Below are 6,550 nucleotides of genomic sequence, written 5' to 3'. Positions count from 1 at the left end.
TCCCAAGACCAAGCAAGCAAGTTTATTTACACCTCTCTTATACACTCAGTGAGTTAGGTCATTAATCATTACCTTTATACAAAAAACACCTGCTTCCTTGTTTACTAGTTTTTTGAACATTCCCCGCCCTCAAGGGCTATTTTGTTTCTTGAGGTTACAGAACATTTATCTTGTTTCTAAGGCAACCTCTGAAGGTAAGCATCGGAGTTGGCAAGGACACGGTTCCCCATAACATAATCTCCTATTTACAACGGAGGGTAAACTTAAAATGGAGCTTCTTTGGCTGACACCGCTCCCCACACCAAGGCAGAAACAGCCTAGTGGAAGGGCCTGGTGGAGGAAATGTGCTCACCTCATGGCAGCCAGGATGCAGAGAGAGAGAAGGGAAGAGCCAGGGACAAGAATACACTACAAGGTCAGGCCTTACCTCCTGACAGCGAGCTCAGCCATGAACTAACTCACCCATGGATGAGTCCCCTGATGAGCATGGTACCTCTGATCCAATCACCTCCCACACACAGACTTTTGGGGAACATTTTAGATCTGAACCTCAGCAAGGCTAATAGTGAGGGCCAGGTGGGTGGACCACTCATGTAGTGATGGTATTTGTGTCAGGTCCTCTGGGAGAGCCTGCACCCCTGACAGGACTGGGAGAAGCTGGCTGTGGCCCCAACACTCCCCTGGGAGTGAAGAAGGGATGCTTGAGCACCAGAAAAAGGTCCTAGTTATTCAGTGAGCAGTGACCCGCTGCTAATGGGGAAAAGAGAGAAGGGAGCCAATTCCACCTTTGAGCTTCGTAGGAGGTTTCTTAAAATGTTCAAATAGCAAAACATGATTTACAAAATCATGGAATATTTTAGTGTTTGTCCTTTATTGTTTTTTGTTTTTTGGTACCAGGGATCAAACTTGGGACGTTGCACTTGCAAAGCAGGTGGTAGAACCACTGAGCTAAATCCCCAGCCCTAATGTTTGTCATTTAAATTAAAATTGCAAGATGAATATTCTCTTCTTTCCCTCCTGTAAGCTCAACTTTGTGTGTGAATTCACAGCCCCATTTGAAGGTAGCACAGAAGTCCAGATTTAAAGCCATTTCTGGTTTGTTTGTTTTTGGCTTTTTTTTTTTTTTTTTTTTTTGGTATGGGGGATCAAACTCAGGACCTTGCACTTGCGCAGCAGGCAGTGAAACCACTGAGCTAAATCCCCGGCCCTGTTTTTGGTGTTTTTGAGACCAAGTCTCGATGTGTAGTCCAAGCTGCTCTTGAACTCATTAGGGAGCCCAGGGTTCCCTCAAACTTCTGGCAATCTTCCTGCCTCAGCCTCCTGAATGCTGGGATTATAGGTGTGCACCACCAGGGCTTGATTTCTATGCATGGCTTCTCCACTTACTCTAATGTCGGGAGCTTCCAAATGCAGGAGCAGGCTCACCCAGAGCCACAGGGGAAGTCGCCGGGAGACTTTCGGCCAGATTCGTGATAAACACCTCAAAGGCCAGAGTGGGGAGTAAGAGGGGCCCTTGTGTCCAAACAGGAAGCACATGATCCCTGATCCACTGTGATAATTTGAGGAACTGTAAGCACTCATTTCTTAAAAATAACAGCCAGAGATCTAACCAAAAATATCACATGCCAGGTGTGATAGCGTGTGCCTGTAATTCCAGCTACTGAGGAGGCTGAGGCAGGAGAATTGAAAGTCAAGGCCAGCCTGAGCAACTCTGCAAGACCATGTCTGGAAATAAATAAAACCAGAAAGGCTGGAGATATAGCTCAGTGGAAGAGCACTTGCCTGGCATACACAAGGCCCAGGGTTCAATCCCCAGGACCACAAAACCAGCAGACAAAACACTAGCACATCTACTCCACAAGATTTCAGCTTTAGGGAGCACTGGTCAAAGGGTCCACTTTGGAGAGTAGGATCTCATCTCTTCTGGAAGGAAACCCGAGCCCTATGACCCCTTCTGTGCCCTTGTGTGGTTGAAATGTCAAGGGTGGCACAGGTAGAAACCTGGCTGAGGCACTCAGCCACCTAGAAAGTGCTGATGCGTAAGGACACCTGCCCTTCAGAAAAAGCAGATAAGCAAAGGGGAATGAGCAGGAGGATAACAGAATCAATGATACTGCAGAAAATACTTCTTTCCCTCCTTTCCTCTCTTCCTTCCTTCCTCTTTGTTTTTTTCCCGGTACCGGGGATCGAACTCAGGTCCTTGTGCTAGTGAAGCAGGTGGCGGAACCACTGAGCTAAATCCCCGACCCTCTCTTTTTGATTTTTGAGGCAGTATCTCACTATGTCACTCAGGCCAGGTTTGAACTGGCAATCCTCCTGCCTCAGCCTCTTGAGTGCTAGGATTAGAGGCTTGCTCTACCATGCCTGGCCTAAAATATATTTTTCATATCACCTTCATCTTAATTATAAAGAGGCACTAATGCATAGCTGCTACTATTGCGCATGTGTGTTTTGTTTGTTTTTTGACAAACAGCTCTGTAATTATGGTTCCCCACTGGCTTACAGCAAAATAAAAAACATTAAAGATTTTTCTTTTTAAATCCTAAGGGGAAAAAATACACAAGTGGAAGGACTATCCCCCCCCTCCGCAACCCAACCATATTTCTATCTGTAAACATATTTATCTTAGGTAGCTTCTGCCCACCAGAGAAATGCTATAAAAGAGAGCTGGCTGCTTCGTGTTTATCTTGGGTGTTATCTCATAAAACAAGAGGAAAGTGTACAGGAAGCACCACGTCAGTTGCTGAGTTGTAGGAGCCCCAGCCACGTGACTCCAATGAGGCTTCTGGAAGGAAGTGACCGTCGAGTGCCTTCCTTTCATTGCCTGTGAGAGTGAAGGCTCTGGAGCCGTGCTGGGTGACTTCCACTTCCTTCCCGCCTGCCCACACTTCACACCTTCCCATCGCCAGTTAAGAGCCGCCTCTCCAACCCCACTGTGGAGAGCCCAGGGCCCTCTGACTCCTTCTTCACATCTGAATTTTTAAAAAGGCATCGCCGGCCACTTCTTGGCTTCATTCGGTGCCTGGGGTTTTGTAGGCACCGGGGATAAAGCAAAGCAGTGACTGAAAAAAGAGCCCAGACTCGATCTGAGAGTCACCCAGTAAAGGCCAAACTGCTCTCTGTGGCGAGGGCCCTCCTCACTCCTGAGTCTTCCCTTCGCCTCTTCAATCTCTTGCTTTCCCTTCCACTTGAGTCTTGTCCTGGGCGGTGCTCTGTTTCCCCCAGCTCTGGCTCCAGACGTCCCGTCCCGAGAGAACAGCTAGCTGTATCCTCAGCTTCTCTTCAGCCGCCAGACCATGGGGTTGGCGCCGCCCACGGTGCTCCTGCAGGTGGGCGACAGAGGCCTCTCCTGAGTGGTTGCACACTGTGGCCCTTCTGTCCTTCTCTCTGCCTTTCCTCCTTCTCTTCTTTCCTTCCTTCTTGCTCCTGACCTCTACCCAGGAGTGGGTGCCCCTGACCACCTCCACGGGAAGGAAGCCTTTGAGGGTCTCTACCCTCTCCCTTCCTCCCACCTAGGAGCCGTGGCCCCCACCTCCTCCGAGTGGGCTCTCCTGTCACCCCTCTCCCTGGCGCCGGCTGGAGTCTCTCCTCAGCTCCCAGCCTTTACTCTTGGTTGCCCGTGGACCCTGGGTCTGAGCTCTGCAGAACCAGCCCTGGTTCCCCTCTGTGTCCAGCCCACTCAGCAGCATCGCTTCCGGGCAGGCACCTCGCTGAAGCCTCCCAGTCATGAGATCACACACTTCCTCCCTTGCTCGGCACCCTGGATGCCACCCACTGGTCATCAGCCAGGTGGACGGAGGAGAGGAGCCCTCTCCGCACCCCTGGAGACTGCGCTGGCTGTGCTGAGAGCACCCCTGTTGCCTCGTCCTGTTTTCCTGGTCCTGTCTTGGGCCTCCAAAGCAAACCCTGCACACTGGGACAAAGCAGTGGGCAGCAAGGCTGCTCAGAGCCAGGCTATAGCCCTGGGCTCACCCGGATCTGTGACAGCACTGTGTCCACAGCATGCAGGCCTTCGGTGCCGGTTTCAAGCTCGATCTGCCCCTCCTCAGGGTGCAGCCCTCACCAGTTGCTGAGTCTGTGTTTCCCTGAAGCAGCTCGAGGAGCCTGAGCCAGCCCTACCCTCAGAGTCCACAGTGAAGGGAATCCCTAGATCGGCTCTGGGCAGGAAATAGCCCCGTGCCAAGGCCTCTTCACACGGCACCGGGTGCCCTCGCCCCCGCCCCATGTCCTTGGCCAGGGCAGCTGCAGAGGCCCTGCCTTTCGGACTCCCAGGAGGAATAAACTGTCCCCTGCCCCGTTCTCCCATCGTGTGTGTCACAGTCCTCTACCTACCTGGCAGTGACCCCTCGGGCTGGACCGTGCTGTTTGTCCGTGGGTGTCTTTCTACCTCTGTGTCCTCTCCTTCCGCCAGGGCCCTGTGGACCAGTGGTCAAGATCAGACATGTGACACGGGGAATGAGCGGATGGATGAGTGGATGGATGGATGGCTTGGCAGAGCTGGGGAGGCATAATGGTCACACTTGAAACTATCCTCGACTCTCCCTGCAGATTCCAGTTTGCTTTCTGGATTTCTGTACCCGGAGCAGTTAAGCTCTTCCCTCATCCCCTACCATTATATGCTAACCTATCGCTGGGGATCGGTTCTCCAGCTCCAGCTCTCTTTGCTCCCAGGAAGAGCTTTTTATTAACTGCAACGTTATAACGCTCATTCTTATCTCCATAAACTTAAATTGCACTTTTCAAGGCCAAATCTCCATGACCTAATTTCCTTCCCTGCGTCGACTGGACTGGAGGGACAGAAGCTCCCACCTCGCAGACACCACGGCTACTAACGATAGCGGGCATGTGGGGGCTGGAACTTAGACCTCGGAGTAGGGAGCACCCCGCCCCCCGCCCGTGTGTGACTCAGACGCCCCTTTTCATCAGTGGCCTTCCGCGGCTCGTGGAACTTCCTGCCAGAGCTTGGGCTGCTCTGGAAGGTTCCCCACCTCGGTTCAGCGCTCACAACATTGCTGCAAACAGTGCTCCCTGCTTCTCTGCACAAACCAGCTCCCCGCAGCCAGCGACCCAGCGCTGTGCTGTTTGCAGTCGGTTGTCGCAGGCTGGAGGAAGCATTGCAAATATGCACAGCCGCTGCCAACGCTGCCAGCGGGGAGCCAGTCGGTCCTGTCGGCCCCACCCTGCCCCACAGCCAAGTTGAATTTTGCATTTCTGCGATACTTATCAGAGGCAGGTGCGGTGCCTCCTCCCTCGGCTTTCTGCTGGGTGCAGAGGGCAGCGGATTGGGCGTGATGGCTCAGCCTTGCGGTGGGGGGAGAGGTAGCGGCCTGAGCTCACAGAGGAGCAGGAGGTGACCTGGGCGAGCCCGAGCTGACAGGCGGGACAGGCAGCTGGCACGGAAGGGCACTGAGACACCATCTTCCCGGAACGCTTCCTCCCGCGTCGGGGTGGGCAGTGTGGGCTTCATGCGGAACCCTGGGACACCAGGCAAACAGCGGTAGCCTTGGTGGCAGCACCAGGAACCGCTTCACCAGGGATCAGACCGCAGCGCACACACAGGACATGTCCCTCCGCAGGTGACCCGGGATCCGACAGGCCCAGTGAGCGCCTGTGTTTTGTATTCATTAGAACTGTTCGGTAGCCAGTGACAGAAACCAGCTGCAACAAGTCTAAGCAGAAAGAGACGTTTAAAAAAAAAATAGGGAAGCTGAGCATGGTGCACACCTGCGATCCCAGCACTCGGGAGGCTGAGGCAGGAGGATGCCAGCAAGTTCAAGGCCAGCCTGGCCTATATAGAAAGTCCCTGTCTCAATAATAATAATAATAATAATAATAATAATAATAATAATAATAATAATAAGGGAGTGTCAGGAGTGATAGCAAAATCCCAGTCCAGTAGGGAGGGCAGGCTCAGGAATTTAAACACTTTGGGATGTGCTACTGAAGACTGAATTCATCTTTGGAGAACAGTTTTCTCCTCTCTTTGTGTCTCTTTTGGGGGGCAGAAGGTGAGAACTGGGTCTCACTACATAGTTCAGGCTGGCCTTGAACTCACAGCAATCCTCCTGCCTCAGCCTCCCGAGTGCTGGAGTTACAGGCATGCTGAAGCCCAGGTTGGGCCCGAGGGACAGGTCAGGCAGGGCGGTGGCCCAGCCCAGGTGGGGCTGGAGCGGGACCCCCTCCTAAGCAGGCCATGGGTCCCCTGGGCCCCGCAGGGCTCCTGTTGCAGCCAGGGCAGGAAGACCTGGTTACCAAGCTTAGGGACACGGCTGCCACCGAGCCCGTGTGTCCAGGGACCGGGTTGTGATGAGCGGGAAGGGCTGGCTGCAGAGTGGGGGCGCCATAGCTGTCTCAGGCCTGCACCAGCCACCGGGAAGGAGGGACCAGGCTGGACGGCAGACACCAAAGACCTGTCCTAGGCACAAATTGTGTCCCCGTGACGACACCCAGCCGCTGCTCTGGGGCTAAGTCCCCCCAGCAACTGTGCCCTGCTCCTGATGCAGAAGCCGGCTGCTTCCCTCAGAACTGTCCCAGCGTGCGATGCCGCTCT

At 53.4% G+C, this 6,550-nt stretch overlaps 1 long non-coding RNA gene across 1 annotated transcript; it reads right to left on the bottom strand.

The window, feature by feature from the left end:
* Positions 1-5,710, bottom strand: LOC110350150 (uncharacterized). Its single transcript, XR_002396521.2, has 2 exons — positions 4,333-5,710; positions 1-3,323 (listed from the first exon to the last, which is right to left on the bottom strand). It is a non-coding gene; the product is annotated as an uncharacterized LOC110350150 (long non-coding RNA).
* Positions 5,711-6,550: the final 840 nt, after the last annotated feature.

Source organism: Heterocephalus glaber, unplaced genomic scaffold, assembly GCF_053883595.1.
Source record: "Heterocephalus glaber isolate CG9 unplaced genomic scaffold, H.glaber_assembly_v1.0 deba00000122, whole genome shotgun sequence".
Classification (NCBI taxonomy): Eukaryota; Metazoa; Chordata; class Mammalia; order Rodentia; family Bathyergidae; genus Heterocephalus; species Heterocephalus glaber.
The sequence above is the reverse complement of the archived record's forward strand: the minus strand, read 5'-3'. Positions and strand labels throughout refer to the sequence as shown.